The sequence below is a fragment of the Triticum urartu genome, chromosome 5A (assembly GCF_056163025.1).
Source record: "Triticum urartu cultivar PI428250 chromosome 5A, HENAU_Tu73, whole genome shotgun sequence".
NCBI classification, from domain to species: domain Eukaryota; kingdom Viridiplantae; phylum Streptophyta; class Magnoliopsida; order Poales; family Poaceae; genus Triticum; species Triticum urartu.
Window position 1 is genome coordinate 650315574 of NC_141877.1, and position 17950 is coordinate 650333523.

The 17950-nt window shown below is 44.1% G+C and overlaps 1 pseudogene; it reads right to left on the reverse strand.

Moving 5' to 3' along the window:
• Positions 1-1957: 1957 nt before the first annotated feature.
• On the reverse strand, positions 1958-4747 carry LOC147973778 (uncharacterized; annotated as a pseudogene).
• Between the last annotated feature and the right edge of the window lie 13203 nt (positions 4748-17950).

The following is a 17950-nucleotide window of genomic DNA, read 5'->3' on the forward strand; positions in this document are numbered from 1 at the left end:
CTATTCTTAGCAACGAATATTTTGCCTTCGGATCTGTGATAGAAGGTGTACCCAATAGTTTCCTTTGGGTATCCTATGAAGACACATTTCTCCGATTTGGGTTCGAGCTTATCAGGTTGAAGCTTTTTCACATAAGCATCGCAGCCCCAAACTTTAAGAAACAACAACTTTGGTTTCTTGCCAAACCATAGTTCATAAGGCGTCGTCTCAACGGATTTTGACGGTGCCCTATTTAACATGAATGTAGCCGTCTCTAAAGCATAACCCCAAAATGATAGCAGTAAATTAGTAAGAGACATCATAGATCGCACCACACTAGTAGAAAAACCCCCATTCGTCCCGGTTGGTAAGGGCCTTTTGTCCCGGTTTGTGAACCGAGACTAAAGGGTCGTTACTAATGCCATAGCCCTTTAGTCCCGGTTCTTACACGAACCGGGACAGATGGGCCTCCAGGTGGCCGGTGCGCCGAGCCCAGGCAGGAGGGCCTTTGGTCCCGGTTGGTGGCACCAACCGGGACCAATAGGCATCCACGCGTCAGCATTTGAGGGGCTGGGGTTTTTGTTTTTTTTAAGGGGGGGGGGATTGGGCGTTTTGGGGGTTTAATTTAGGTGTTTCATATATTGTGTTAGCCAGCTAATTAATAGAGAGAAGTGTCCTCTCTTATGTCCGTGCTTGGTTGACGCTATATATACGTATATATAGAGAGGACTAGACACGGTAGCTAGTAAGCAAATGAAGGAAACATAAGATCGTCATGAACATATGCATACAGAGAGAAGTGATATCGACCACCTCTCCTTCTCCGAGAGATTGGTCAAACAACAAGTTCTCGTATATTTATCCGACACTACCAACTACATATATACAATAATTATCTCTTACAATATAATCTCCTAATTATATATGAATGCAGGGTCCACATAGTATTCTCCGTCTTCAGCGATCACGTGGTCAAGGAAGAATGCCACCAATTCCTCTTGAATTGCTCGCATACGATCTGGTGCTAGGAGTTCATCCCGCATCCGAAACATCTAATTTGAACAAGGGGGTCAATACATATATATATGAATAAATGAAACTCAACACAAATGATGGTAATAAAATAAAATTGTGAATATTATTGGTTACGCACTTCATATTGATCATCAGAGTACCCCCGTTCACAGGTCGTGTGGCGGATGGACTCGCAAACGTAGTATCCACAGAAATCATTCCCTTATTCCTTCCATAACCACTTTACAAGAAATAGAGGTCAATCAAACTGATAAGCAAGCATGACAAATGGTATTGATGAAACTAGCGCTTGAATCACTAGGAGATGCGCGGAACATGTTACTATAGTACTTACTTTCGGGTGTCTAAATTGCAGCTTCTTCGGCAGTCCCGGAGCTTTTTTGGTGAATTTTCTCCAAACCCTGCCTGACAAAGAAAACAATTACTTGATATCAGGAAATGAACAAAGTTGCTGATATGGTGGATAATGATCGATTTAACTTACTTCTCGAGCATTTGAGTCATGTCCGCATAGTCCTGGGGATCTTTTTGTCTCGAGTCTAAGAAGGTTACTAGTCCCTGCTCAAGCTTAATCTCTAGGAGAATATAGTGGAACCTGTGCACGCATGCATAACTCATCAATTACATTACTATAACCTGGTCTAATAAGGGAAACTGAATATGCACAAGACAGTAACACTGACTTGAAGTTGTAAGGAAATAGTATTATATCTTTGTTTTCATTTATTACCAACGATCGTAGCAAGTTGGCCTCGGTATCTTCGGCACGATATTTAACCTCAGTTGCATTTATGAGATTTGTGTTAATGAACCCAATATCACCGATTTGTCTTTTCTTCAATTGGCGATCTTCAATCTGCATAATATAGTGAGGATAATTATAAATACATGCAATGAAAGAGCTGACCTATATGGAGAGACTTAATGACAGAAGTAGTACTACTTACAGACAGTAGCAAGTGGCCGTTGCTTTATCGAGGGCCTTTTGATTGAGAAACTGGAAGAACTCCTCAAATGGAACATTCAACCGTTCAATTCCAGCGAGGTCATGCTCCTCTCTAACTCTCAGCGTCAAAGTATTCCTCCCCCCAGACTCTCTCCAGGTTTTCATGTACCAATCATGGAATCTTCGCATCATCGTTGTTAGAGATCTTTCATCTTTTATGAGAGGCTTCCCATTATCGTATTTGTGTTCCTCCACCTCCAAGAAATCATAATGTACATCGTCGGGCAGGTAATCTCCAAGATTGCTATAACCGGCCACCATCTTCGGATCATTAGCGATGATGTCGCTAGACACCTTGAGCGGGGGCCACGATTGGTTCGCTTGTTCGCCGAGCTGGGCAATTTTTTTCCCAGCTCATCGTTCTTTTATCCTTTGATCACTGACAGTACTTCCCGACCGCTCTGCTTCGACAAATGACTTTGCAATAATGCGCTCATAGTTGCCTTTCGGCGGAGACTTTGCTGGTTTTTTCAGGGAAGCCAGAGTGCGCTTCGCTTTCACCGGATCTACTGTCTCCTCCGGAGGTGGATGTTTCTTTGCTTTCACCCCTTCAAAGAAGTTCGTCACTTCGGCTCGCACGATCTTCACTTTCTCCTCCGGGGTCCTCTCGTATGGTAACTTCTCTGGAGTCTTCAGAGAAGGACCGAATCTGTATTTCCTCCCGCCTCTGGCTGTACTGCTAGACGCCGACAGAGCAGACGGAGCGGCTGCGGCTATCTTCTTTCCTTGCTTACGAGGCGGAGGAGAAGGACTACGACGCGCCGGAGCGGTGGCGGATCTCTTCCGCCCTTGCTGACGAGGCGGAGAAGGAGGAGGCTGGCTCCTCGAGCGCGCCGGCGCAGGCGGAGAAGGAGGCGGAGTGCCGCCACGCACCGGAGATAGAGGCTGAGTGCCCTGATCACTCGCCGGAGGAGGAGGCGGAGGAGGAGGCGGAGTGCCCTGACTCGCCGGAGGAGGAGGAGGCGGAGGCGTCCAGTTTAGAAGGTTGATGAGCTCCTTCCGCCATAGGCATGGAGTCAATAGACAAGAACCCAGCCGAGTCTCCCCTTCACCGGTAGGGTAGTCAAGCTGGAGGTCCTCAAATCCCTCTGTTATTTCGTCCACCGTCACCCTGGCATATCCTTCTGGAATCGGACAACAGTGAAAAGTTGCGCCGGGTTCAGGAGGTCGAACAGAGCCGACAGCTGCCTTGACTTTGAAGTTCTGCCATTGCGTCATAAGGTGACTATGTTGAGACTCCGTGATAGCATCCACGGGGTAGCTAGCAGGAGCCGTCAAGACATGCTCCGGCTGAAGGAGCTCGGTGGAAGCCACACTGCTCCTCCGCTGAGATGGCGGGGTAGCTTCGGGGGTAGTTTCGGCAGGTCGCTTGCTGCGAGCTACTTCTCGTTCCTCTAGCGCTTGAAACCTTTCGTGCAGCGTCTGAATTTGGGCATGCTCCACTTTTTTCCTCCTCTCCTGGCATTTGTAACCGCCTGCGTCCGAAAAACCAGCCTTCCACGGAACGGAGCCTGGCGTGCCTCGTGTCCGTCCAGGGTGCTCAGGATTCCCGAGGGCCATTGTGAGCTCATCGTTCTCTCTGTCTGGAACGAACGTCCCTTGCTGCGCTGCATCGATATACTGCTTAAGCCTCTTGACTGGTATGTTCATTTGCTCGTCCGTCCAAACGCATTTCCCTGATATAGGGTCCAAGGTTCCGCCAGCCCCGAAGAACCAAGTCCGGCAACGGTCTGGCCAGTTCATTGTCTCTGGTTCGATCCCTTTATCAAGCAGATCATTCTCAGCCTTGGCCCACTTAGGCCGAGCTTTGAGGTCGCCACCTGACCCCGTGCGATGGTGAAGCTTCTTCTTCACAGCATTTTTCTTGTTTGTCGCCGACATCTTCTTACTCTTTTCCGATGTCTTGTAGGCCACAAATGCGGGCCAGTGATCTCTGATCTTCTCATATCTGCCGATGAATTCTGGTGTCTCTTCTTTGTCGACAAACGTTTTTATCTCATTCTTCCACCTCCTGAATAGCTCTACCATCTTCTTAAGAGCACGAGACTTGATTAATTGCTCTTTAACTGGCTTCTCCGGATCCTCCTCTGGCGGTAGGGTGAAATTTGCCTTCAGCTCAGTCCAAAGATCATCTTTCTGCATATCATTGACATAAGACACCTCAGGGTCTTCGTTCTTAGGCTTATACCATTGCTGGATGCTGGTCGGGATCTTGTCCCTAACAAGAACCCCGCACTGAGCAGCAAATGCTTCCTTTGTTCGGATGGGTTCAATTGGCATGCCATCGCGCGCGATTGCTGTGATCTCAAACCTTTCATCCGAGCGCAACTTTTTCATCGGGCCTCGTCTCTTTACCGAAGTTGTGCTCGATCCGGAGGGCTAGAAAAAAGAAGAAAGACGAGAGTTAATTAATATGTGTACATACCAAAACAATGAATGCATCAATTAGCTAGTCATCACAGGCTTAACAAATATATTTACCTGGTCGGACTCTGTTCGGTCACCGAAGCCGTCACCACGGGCTCCTTCTTGCACCAACATTGGGTCACCGGAGCCATCATAATCATGTCTTTCCTCCTCCATTCTTCGATCACCGTAGCCTGCTTCTTCTTCACCCTGTTCTTCCAAACCATCATTGTCGTTAAGATACGACAAGACATCACCTCCGGCTAAGATTATGTCCCCCAACACCTCTTCTGCTTCCTTGTCTCGTCCGTGCTCCATTGTTTCTACAAATATTACAACATGGCAACTATTACACAAACATGACAGCAGGTGGATATATTAGTGGCAAACGTAGACCTAGCTTATTCCGGGTTTGGGGTGGCCTCGGCAACGCTTCAAGGGTAGGGGCGCGGCGGGAGGGGCTAGGAGACCGACATTGTTTTTTTCTAGGGTTTGGGTGTCCTCGAGAGTTTTGGTCGAGCGAGAGGGCCGGGGGGTGCTCCCGTTGTATAAGTTATCACAGTCGAAGTTATCCAGGAGGGGGTTATATCGACAACGACAACATACATACAGGGAAAATAATGTTATCAGGGAGGGGGTAGGTCGAACCCCCCCTCTCGTGTTGAAGTTATCGGGACACGGGGTATATCAACAATGACATATCCGATAAAAAATAAGAAGACGAAGAAGAAATAAAAAGAGGAGAAGAAGATATTAATAGAGGAGAAGATTGAAGAAAAAAATAAGAATAAAAAAGAGGAGAAGAAGAAAGGAATAGAGGAGAAGAAGAGAAAATAGATTTTTTTTCTATTTTCTCTTCTTCTCCTCTATTCCTTTCTTCTTCTCCTCTTCTTTTTCTTCTTTTTTCTTCTTCTTATTTATTTCTCCTCTTCTTCCTCTCCTCCTCTTCTTCTTTCTTCCTCTTCTTATTTTCCTTTTTCCTCTCATTCTTTTTCTTCTTCTTCCTTTCCAAGCTAGATATATAAAACTTTTCTAAAAATGTAACTTTTGCATACATACATGGGAAAATAATGTTATCGGGGAGGGGGTAGGTCGAACCCCCCCTCGTGTTGAAGTTATCGAGACACGGGGTATATCGACAACGACATATCCGATAAAAAATAAGAAGACGAAGAAGAAATAAAGAGAGGAGAAGAAGATATTAATAGAGGAGAAGATTGAAGAAAAAAAGAAGAAAAATGTTTTCTAAAAATGTAACTTTTGCATATATACATGGAAAAAATGTTTTCTTCTCCAACACAAAACACATCTCATCTCATCTCATTTCATCCACATCCATGCATACATCATATATATGATCATCTATGAACAAAAAAACATCATATTCTATATAAAAATCATCATATATATGAACAAATACAATTATGATAACAAGCATATACATCATCATATATAAGAAGAAAAAAATAAGCATATACATGAAAAAAACAAGCATATATATCATCATATATATGAAAAAACAAGGACAGGGAGGGCGCCGGCCGGACCAAGGTGAGGAGGGGTAGGGGCGCGGGGTCTGCGGCGAGGATGGTGACGGCGATGACGTCGATGGGGCAAGGGGGCGCACGCTCGGGGCAGGGGCGACGGCGACGAAGGGGGCGGGGCAGGGCGATGGCGACGACGGGGCGGGCCGGGGCGGCACGCGTCAGGGCAGGGCAGGGGCGGTTGGTGGCACCAACCAGGACCAAAGGGCTTGTGCTGCCCCACGTCAAAAGTTTAGTACCACCTCGCTAGCTGAGAGAGCTCGAGAGTGGTTTATAAGCACTGTTGCGCCCACCCTCTCGAGCTCCTCTCAATTGTAAGCTTTCGGGCATAACCGTACGTTGTGTGCCTGTGGGCCTACTAGGCCTCCTGCGGGCCTGAATCCTGGCCCATGGTAGGGTTTCTAGTCGTATTCAGGCCGTGGGGGCCCAGTAGGTGGCACTTTTTTTGTTTTCTTTGTTGCTTTATTTATTTTATTTTGTTTCTACTTACAACAAAATACTTATTGTTGCTATTTTTATTTATTTTATTAAATTTTATTTTTAATTATTTTTCTTTTAGGTCACAAAAATTATAAACTTTCTGTTAGTGCCATTAGTTTTCAAATTTGTTTTATTTGTTGCTTTATTTATTTTATTTTGTTTGTACTTACAACAAAATACTTATTGTTGCTATTTTATTTATTTTATTAAAGTTTATTTTTATTTATTTTTCTTTTAGGTCACAAAAATTATAAACTTTCTTTAGTGCCATTAGTTTTCAAATTAGTTTTTTTCTTTGTTGCTTTATTTATTTTATTTTGTTTCTACTTACAAAAGAATACTTATTGTTGCTATTTTTATTTACTTTATTAAAGTTTATTTTTTATTATTTTTCTTTTAGGTCACATAAATTATAAACTTTCTGTTAGTGCCATTAGTTTCAAATTTGTTTTTTTGTTTTCTTTGTTGCTTTATTTATTTCATTTTGTTTCTACTTACAATAAAATACTTATTTTTGCTATTTTTATTTATTTTGTTAAAGTTTATTTTTAATTCTTTTTGCTTTTAGGTCGGAAAAATTATAAACTTTCTATTAGTGCCATTAGTTTTCAAATTTGAATAGTTAAAATTTGAATTCTTTGAAATTTGTGTGAATCACAAGTTTGTGATTAACTTTACTATAAAAAATAGTTTTTTTCCATTTTTTGTTTTGTTTTTTGCATTATTTTATTATTATTTTTTGCTTTATTTTTTATTTATTTTTGCTTTTAGGTCAGAAAAATTATAAATTTTCTGTTAGTGCCATTAGTTTAAGAAAAAATTATAAACTTTCTGATAGTGCCATTAGTTTTCAAATTTGAATAGTTAAAATTTGAATTCTTTGAAATTTGTGTGAATCACAAGTTTATGATTAACTTTACTAAAAAAATGACCATAGATGCGCTTATAGAGAAAATTCAACCTAAATTCATAGTAAATTTCTATGAATTTCAGAGAAATTCACTCTGAATTTAGGTCAAATTTCCTGTATAAGGGCATCTATTTTCACTTTGAGAGGAGGTCAACAAGGCAGAGAGGGAAGGGCTTATAAACTGGTGTGAGCGCCCTTCGGTTGGCGAGGTGGGACTAAACTCTGGCCGCAACGAGGACCAACCCTTTAGTCCCGGTTTGTGGCACAAACCGGGACTAATGGTCATGGGCCAGGGGCGAGGCGCATTGGTCCCAGTTGGTGCCACGAACCGGGACCAATGCCCCCTTTAGTCCCGGTTGGTGGTACCAACCGGGACCAAAGGCCTTGTGCTGCGCCGCGTCAAAAGTTTAGTACCACCTCGCTAGCTGAGAGAGCTCGAGAGTGGTTTATAAGCGCTGCTGCGCCCACCCTCTCGAGCTCCTCTCAATTGTAGGCTTTTGGGCCTAACCATACGTTGTGTGCCTGTGGGCCTACTGGGCCACCTGCGGGCCTGAATCCTGGCCGTGGGGGCCCAGTAGGTGGCACTTTTTTGTTTTTGTTGTTGCTTTATTTATTTTATTTTGTTTCTACTTATAACAAAATACTTATTGTTGCTATTTTTATTTATTTTATTAAAGTTTATTTTTAATTATTTTTCTTTTAGGTCACAAATATTATAAACTTTCTGTTAGTGCCATTAATGAAAATTTGAATAGTTAAAATTTGAATTCTTTGATATTTGTGTGAATCACAAGTTTGTGATTAACTTTACTATAAAAATAGTTTTTTCCAGTTTTTTGTTTTGTTGTTTGCATTATTTATTTTCTTTTATTTTTTGTTTTATTTTTTAATTCTTTTTGCTTTTAGGTCAGAAAAATTATAAACTTTCTGTTAGTGCCATTAGTTTTAGAAAAATTATAAACTTTCTGTTAGTGCGATTAGTTTTCAAATTTGAGTAGTTAAAATTTGAATTCTTCGAAATTTGTGTGAATCACAAGTTTGTGATTAACTTCACTATAAAAATAGTTTTTTTCCACTTTTTTTGTTTTGTTTTTTGCATTATTTATTTTCTTCTATTTTTTGCTTTATTTGTTAATTCTTTTTGATTTTAGGTCAGAAAAATTATAAACTTTCTGTTAGTGCCATTAGTTTTAGAAAAATTATAAACTTTCTGTTAGTGCCATTACTTTTCAAATTTGAATAATGGTATTATGAGGGCCGAACCATAAGACATTAAAGCATTTCAAATTAACTCTGGAAAAGTTGAAAGTTGGCATGGTATCATAATTTCACCCACATAGCATGTGCATGTACAAAACGGACAATGGTATCATACTCGTCTGTTACAAAGTTGGCATGGTATCATCATAATAGTTGCGGGAGAATGTCTTCACTTTTTCTTCGCTTGTGTCATTTGCTTATTGCGCTGTAACCAAGGATAATCTTCATCGTTTATCAGGATGCTTGGGTCAGCCTTGACTTTGAAGGGAGCAGTTTCATGAAACTTTTCATAATCTTCAGACAAGTTTGTCTTGCTCTCCACTCCCACGATGTCCCTTTTTCCTGAAAGAACTATGTGGCGCTTTGGCTCATCGTATGATGTATTCGCTTCCTTATCTTTTCTTTTTCTCGGTTTGGTAGACATGTCCTTCACATAGATAACCTGTGCCACATCATTGGCTAGGACGAATGGTTCGTTAGTGTACCCAAGATTTTTCAGATCCACTGTTGTCATTCCGTACTATGGGTCTACCTGTACCCCGCCTCCTGACAGATTGACCCATTGGCACTTAAACAAAGGGACCTTAAAATCATGTCCGTAGTCAAGTTCCCATATGTCCACTATGTAACCATAACTTGTGTCCTTTCCCCTCTCGGTTGCTGCATCAAAGCGGACACCGCTGTTTCTGTTGGTGCTCTTTTGATCTTGGGCGATCGTGTAAAATGTATTCCCATTTATCTCGTATCCTTTGTAGGTCAATACAGTCAAAGATGGTCCCCTGGACAACAAGTACAGATCATCAAGAAAAGTGTTGTCACCTCTGAGACGTGTTTCCAACCAACTGCTGAAAGTCCTGATGTGTTCACATGTAATCCAGTCGTCGCACTACTCCGGGTGTTTGGAGCGCAGACTGTTCTTGTGTTCATCGACAAACGGGGTAACCAAGAATATTCATCCCTGCATATTATTGAGTCCCCTCCAAGCGTGCCTTTTCCAGTCAGTCTCCCCTCATACCGCGTTTTAGGGAGACCTATCTTCTTAAGGCCAGGAATGAAGTCAACACAAAACCCAATGACATCCTCTGTTTGATGGCCCATGGAGATGCTTCCTTCTGTCCTAGCGCGGTTACAGACATATTTCTTTAGGACTCCCATGAACCTCTCAAAGGGGAACATATTGTGTAGAAATATTGGTCCCAGAATGACAATCTCGTCGACTAGATGAACTAGGACGTGCGTCATGATATTGAAGAAGGATGGTGGGAACACCAGCTCGAAACTGACAAGACATTGCGCCACATCACTCCTTAGCCTTGGTACGATTTCTGGATCGATCACCTTCTGAGAGATTGCATTGAGGAATGCACATAGCTTCACAATGGCTAATCGGACGTTTTCCGGTAGAAGCCCCCTCAATGCAACCAGAAACAGTTGCATCATAATCACGTGGCAATCATGAGACTTTAGGTTCTGGAACTTTTTCTCTGGCATATTTATTATTCCCTTTATATTCTACGAGAAGCCAGTCGGTACCTTCATACTGAGCAGGCATTCAAAGAAGATTTCTTTCTCTTCTTTCGTAAGAGCGTAGCTGGCAGGACCTTCATACTACTTCGGAAGCATGTCGTCTTTTTCGTGCAAACATTGCAGGTCCTCCTGTAACTCGGGTGTATCTTTTGTCTTCCCATACACGCCCAAGAAGCCTAGCAGGTTCACGCAAAGGTTCTTCGTCACATGCATCACGTCGATTGAAGAGCGGACCTCTAGGTCTTTCCAGTAGGGTAGGTCCCAAAATATAGATTTCTTCTTCCACATGGGTGCGTGTCCCTCAGCGTCATTCGGAATAGCTAGTCCACCGGGACCCTTTCCAAAGATTATGTGTAAATCATTGACCATAGCAAGTATGTGATCACCGGTACGCATGGCGGGCTTCTTCCGGTGATCTTCCTCGCCTTTGAAATGGTTGCCTTTCTTTCGACATTGATGGTTGGTCGGAAGAAATCAATGATGGCCCAGGTACACATTCTTCCTGCATTTGTCCAGGTATATACTTTCAGTTTCATCTAAACAGTGCGTGCATGCGTGATATCCCTTATTTGTCTGTCCTGAAAGGTTACTGAGAGAAGGCCAATCGTTGATGGTTACAAACAGCAACACGTGCAGGTTAAATTCCTCTTGTTTGTGCTCATCCCACGTATGTACACCGTTTCCATTCCACAGCTGTAAAAGTTCTTCAACTAATGGCCTTAGGAACACATCAATGTCATTGTCGGGTTGCTTAGGGCCTTGGATGAGAACTGGCATCATAATGAACTTCCGCTTCATGCACATCCAAGGAGGAATGTTATACATACATAGAGTCACGGGCCAGGTGCTGTGATTGCTGCTCTGCTCCCCGAAAGCCTTAATGCCATCCACGCTTAAACCAAACCATACGTTCTTTGGGTCACTTGCAAACTCAGGCCAGTACTTTCTCTCGATTTTTCTCCACTGCGACCCGTCAGCGGGTGCTCTCAACTTCCCGTCTTTCTTACGGTCCTCACTGTGCCATCGCATCAACTTGGCATGCTCTTCGTTTCTAAACAGACGTTTCAACCGTGGTATTATAGGAGCATATCACATCACCTTCACAGGAACCCTCTTCCTACGGGGCTGGTCGTCAACATCACCAGGGTCATCTCGTCTGATCTTATACCGCAATGCACTGCATACCGGGCATGCGTTCAGATCCTTGTACGCACCACGGTAGAGGATGCAGTCATTAGGGCATGCATGTATCTTCTGCACCTCCAATCCTAGAGGGCATACGACCTTCTTTGCTGCGTATGTACTGTCGGGCAATTCGTTATCCTTTGGAAGCTTCTTCAATATTTTCAGTAGCTTATCAAATCCTTTGTCAGGCACAGCATTCTCTGCCTTCCACTGCAGCAATTCCAGTATGGTACCGAGCTTTGTGTTGCCATCTTCGCAATTGGGGTACAACCCTTTTTTTGATCCACTAACATGCAATCGAACTTCAGCTTCTCCTTTTGACTTTCGCATTGCATCCTTGCATCGACAATGACCCGGCGGAGATCATCATCCTCGGGCACATCGTCTGGTTCCTCTTGATCTTCAGCAGCTTCCCCTGTTGCAGCATCACCATATTCAGGGGGCACATAGTTGTCATCGTCCTCTTCTTCTTTGCCGTCTTCCATCATAACCCTTATTTCTCCATGCCTCGTCCAAACATTATAGTGTGGCATGAAACCATTATAAAGCAGGTGGGTGTGAAGGATTTTCCGGTCAGAGTAAGACTTCGTATTCCCACATTTAGGGCATGGACAACACATAAAACCATTCTGCTTGTTTGCCTCAGCCACTTCGAGAAAATCATGCACGCCCTTAATGTACTCGGAGGTGTGTCTGTCACCGTACATCCATTGCCGGTTCATCTGCATGCATTATATATAATTAAGTGTGTCAAAAACCATTACAGAACTAGATAATTAAGTGACCAAATTAATAGAAGTTCATCATCACATTAAAACCAAAGTACATACATAGTCCTCATCTAACAACATATAGCTCTCCAGAGCATCTAATTAATTAAACCATACATTGAAACTATCTAAAACATTTCAATGCAAAAACAAATGCGATCATAATCGCAACCAAGGTAACAATTGATCCAACGGCATAATGATACCAAGCCTCGATATGAATGGCATATTTTCTAATCTTTCTAATCTTCAAGCGCATTGCATCCATCTTGATCTTGTGATCATCGACGACATCCGCAACATGCAACTCCAATATCATCTTCTCCTCCTCAATTTTTTTTATTTTTTCCTTCAAGTAATTGTTTTCTTATTCAACTAAATTTAACCTCTCGACAATAGGGTCGGTTGGAATTTCCGGTTTAACTACCTCCTACATAAATAAAATCTATGTTACGTTGGTCGGCATAATTGTCATAAACAATAAATGAACCAAATAGTTATAAAAAGATAATATATACCACATCCGAATCATAGACAGGACGAGGGCCGACGGGGGCGGATACCAAAACCATCGCACTATATAATAACAAGCAATAAAATAGTAAGAAAATTAAACAAGTATCTATCTAAAGTAAGAATTTTCTTTCTTTCAGAAAGAAGATAAGAACAAGAGGCTTACCACGGTGGTGCTGGCGACGAGATCGGTGCGGGCGATCGACGACGGTGAAGACGGGAATGGGACGTGACGGGCCGCTAAACCTAGACAAATCTCGAGGAAAATGGAGCTTTGAGGTCGAGCTTCGAGATGAGAAAGATTAACTAGTGTGGCTCGGGCATTTCATCGAACACCTCAGGTGCATAGGAGGTGAGCTAGAGCACCACAAAGCCCTCCCCTCGCCGGCCAGAGAAAAACAGAGCATTGGAGTGCTCTGCTCGCGGGCGAGGGGTATATATAGGCACCTCATTGGTCCCGGTTCGTGGCATGAACCGGGACTAAAGGGCAGCCTGTGGTCCCGGTTCAAGCCACCAACCGGGACCAATGGTGGTGGGCCAGGAGCGAGGCCCATTGGTCCCAGTTTGTCCCACCAACCAGGACCAAAGGGGCCAGACGAACCGGGACCAATGCCCCCACGAGGCCCGGCAGGCCCCTGGCCTCACGAACCGGGACCAATGCCCCCATGGGTCCCAGTTCTGGACTGAACCGGGACTAATGGGCTGACCTGGCCTGAACCAAAGCTTTCTTTTCTACTAGTGCCATATCTAGTGAAGTACGATTACGACGTTCGGACACACCATTACGCTGTGGTGTTCCCGGTGGCGTGAGTTGGGAAACTATTATGCATTGTTTCAAATGTAGGCCAAACTCGTAACTCAAATATTCTCCTCCACGATCAGATCGCAGAAACTTTATTTTCTTGTTACGATGATTTTCCACTTCACTCTGAAATTCTTTGAACTTTTCAAATGTTTCAGACTATGTTTCATTAAGTAGATATACCCATATCTGCTCAAATCATCTGTGGAGGTGAGAAAATAACGATACCCGCCGCGAGCCTCAATATTCATCGGACCACACACATCAGTATGTATGATTTTCAACAAATCTGTTGCTCGCTCCATAGTTCCGGAGAACGACGTTTTGGTCATCTTGCCCATAAGGCATGGTTCGCAAGTACCAAGTGATTCATAATCAAGTGATCCCAAAAGTCCATCAGTATGGAGTTTCTTCATGCGCTTTATACCAACATGACCCAAACGGCAGTGCCACAAATAAGTTGCACTATCGTTATCAACTCTGCATCTTTTGGCTTCAACATTATGAATATGTGTATCACTACTATCGAGATTCAACAAGAATAGACCACTCTTTAAGGGTGCATGACCATAAAAGATATTACTCATATAAATAGAACAACCACTATTCTCAAATTTAAATGAATAACCGTCTCGCATCAAACAAGATCCAGATATAATGTTCATGCTTAACGTGGCACCAAATAACAATTATTTAGGTCTAAAACTAATCCCGAAGGTAGATGTAGAGGTAGCGTGCCGACGGCGATCACATCGACTTTGGAACCATTTCCCACATGCATCGTCACCTCGTCCTTAGCCAGTCTTCGCTTAATCCGTAGTTCCTGTTTCAAGTTGCAAATATTAGCAACAGAACCAGTACCAAATACCCAGGTGCTACTGCGAGCTCTGGTAAGGTACACATCAATAACATCTATATCACATATACCTTTGTTCACTTTGCCATCCTTCTTATCCGCCAAAAACTTGGGGCAGTTCCGCTTCCAGTGATCAGTCTGTTTGCAGTAGAAGCACTTAGTCTCAGGCTTAGGTCCAGACTTGGGTTTCTTCTCCTGAGCAGCAACTTGTTTGCCGTTCTTCTTGAAGTTCCCCTTATTCTTCCCATTGCCCTTTTTCTCGAAACTGGTGGTATTATTGACCATCAACACTTGATGCTCCTTCTTGATTTCTACCTCCACAGCCTTTAGCATCGCGAAGAGCTCGGGAATAGTCTTCTTCATCCCTTGCATATTATAGTTCATCATGAAGCTTTTATAGCTTGGTGGCAGTGATTGAAGAACTCTTTCAATGACACTATCAACAAGAAGATTAACTCCCAGTTGAGTCAAGTGATTATGATACCCAGACATTTGAGTATATGCTCACTGACAGAACTATTCTCCTCCATCTTGCAGCTATAGAACTTATTGGAGACTTCATATCTCTCAATCCGGGCATTTGCTTGAAATATTAACTTCAACTCCTGGAACATCTCATATGCTCCATGACGTTCAAAACGTCGTTGAAGTCCCGATTATAAGCCGTAAAGCATGGCACACTGAACTATCCAGTAGTCATCAGCTTTACTCTGCCAAACGTTCTTAACGTTGTCAGCAGCATATGCAGCAGGCCTGGCACCCAGCGGTGCTTCCAGGACGTAATTCTTCTGTGCAACAATGAGGATAATCCTCAAGTTATGGACCCAGTCCGTGTAATTGCTACCATCGTCTTTCAACTTTGCTTTCTCAAGGAACGCATTAAAATTTAACGGAACAATAGCACGGGCCATCTATCTACAACAACATAGATAAGGAAAATACTATCAGGTACTAAGTTCATGATAAATTTAAGTTCAATTAATCATATTACTTAAGAACTCCCACTTAGATAGACATCCCTCTAATCATCTAAGTGATCACGTGATCCATATCAACTAAACCATAACCGATCATCACATGAAATGGAGTAGTTTTCAATGGTGAACATCACTATGTTGATTGTCGGTGTCAAAACCGGTGGATCTCGGGTAGGGGGTCCCGAACTGTGCGTCTAAGGCGGATGGTAATAGGAGGCAGGGGACACGATGTTTTACCCAGGTTCGGGCCCTCTTGATAGAGGTAAAACCCTACGTCCTGCTTGATTGTTCTTGATGATATGAGTATTACAAGAGTAGATCTACCACGAGATCAGAGAGGCTAAACCCTAGAAGCTAGCCTATGGTATGATTGTATCTTGTCCTACGGACTAAAACCCTCCGGTTTATATAGACACCGGAGAGGTCTAGGGTTACACAAGGTCGGTTACAAAAGAGGAGATATCAATATTCGTATTGCCTAGCTTGCCTTCCACGCCAAGTAGAGTCCCATCCGGACACGGGACGAAGTCTTCAACCTTGTATCTTCATGGTCCAACAGTCTGGCCAAAGGATATAGTCCGGCTGTCCGGAGACCCCCTAATCCAGGACTCCCTAAGTAGCCCCTGAACCAGGCTTCAATGACGATGAGTCCGGCGCGCAGAGTTGTCTTCGGCATTGCAAGGCGGGTTCCTCCTCCGAATACACCACGGAAGAGTTTGAATACAAGGATAGTGTCCGACCCTGCAAAATAAGTTTCACACACCACCGTAGAGAGAATAATATTTCCACAAATCTAATCTGCTGACACGTTTTGATAGCATGACATCACGCCACAGCCTGGTCATTATTTGAACCTTTTTCTTTAACCAGCCCTGCACAACGTGAGGTGGTTTCTTGACACGTCTTGTCAAAGCAGAGATTGTGTTCCCCTTATCACGGGATTCTCATCAATACAAACATGGGTAACCCAACCGTGCCTGTTGGTATGACTCCTAGATCTTAGGTAAGTCTCAAACAGCCACGAGGGGGACACCTGATATTCACCTTCTTTATAAAGGGACAGGGCCTTTTCTTTCTCCCCTCCCGCGCTCAATCGAATCCTTTCCCCGCCTTGAGTTCTAACACCCAAAGCTCAGGTCAGGCGCTTCGGACCTTCAATCATGTCCAGATCCAGCCTTCAAGGCCGGTGGATGCCTTCCTCTATCTCAGAGGAGGACATCAAGAAGTTGAGGGAGGCCAGATATCTGACCGTTCAATTTTCGCATAGGCTGCCTGCCCGAGGGCAGGTCGTCCCTACTCCCGAACCCACCGAGAGCGTCGTGTTCGTCTCCCACTTTCTCCGAGGACTAGGCCTTGCTCTGGATCCCTTTGTCAGGGGTATTATGTTCTATTACAGGCTAGATTTTCACGATCTGGCCCCGGATTCCCTTCTTCACATCTCGTCATTTATAGTTGTATGTGAGGCCTTCCTCCGCATTACCCCTTACTTCGGCATGTGGCTCAAAACCTTTGATGTGAAGCCGAAGATGGTCGAGGGGCAGTACGCAGCGTGTGGAGGTGCTTTAATAAGCAAAATTGCTGACGCTCCATGGCCAAAGGGTTCCTTTCCAGAGGTGTCCGGATTGTGGCAGCGGGAGTGGTTCTACATCACAGCTCCCCGAAGTGCCAAATGGGTAGCTGCCCCCGCCTTTCGCTCGGGCCCCCCACCACAACTGATGTCATGGATCAGCAGGGGGCTGAGATGGGGTCCAACCAAGGACGTGCCAATACTGCAGAGCCGTATCCGAGATCTCTTCGAGGGAGATTTCAGTCTGGTTATGGTAATGCAAGTTATGATGGTTCGTCGAGTCCAGCCTTGCAAACGCCGACCCCTCCGTATGTGGGAATTCAACCCAGAAGGACCGTGCGCTATTCAGCATTTCCTCGGCATGACGCACGAGGAGATGTATAAATCATTCTTCGGACCCCAAATAGAGTGTCCGGACACCACCAAGGACGTGGGCCTAAGCTGCAACCGCCCCGCTTCCCAAGTAAGTAATCCCATGGCCAAACACACCGTCCTTTTATTTATCATGACATCATTTTGAAGAATCGCTCTTTGACCAAGACTGGATAACAAAGGCGAAGCTGATCCAGTGTTCGGCTCCCCTTCCTGAGGGGTTGGACAATCCGGTGCTAGAAAAGATGCTCGAGCCAGCACCTTGTCTGGCGCCCTCAAAGGAAGATGAAGGGGGAATAAAGAGGGCGAAAGCGGGCCTCCATGGCTATCTATTCCAATCAAGGGAATGAGCGCCTCCGCGAGGGAGGATAGCCAAGGGGAAGAATCAAAAATTCTCTCTCCCCGGGGAAGGAAGAGGACTACCTCTGAAAATCCGGAAGCTAAGGTTTCCAAACGGGAGAAGAAGTCTCCGCTAGAGGGTCCTGCCTCGGAGGGTATTCTGGCCGCACAATGTCCGCGTGGGAATCAGCCTCTACCGAGCTGTAAGTAATCAAAAAGTACTTAATAGTAAAGATATCATATCTTACTTCCGAAGACAATAATGGATGCTTATAAATTGTAGTCCGGATCGCAACCCTTCTCGCCAGAGTTCATCCTCGGGGGATCTTCTTCCAGAGATGATGGAGAGCGAAACGCCTCCCCCGAACTCCCCAACTCCAGAAGCGGGCGACCTTGAAGGGTCGTCATGAAGGGTATCTCCG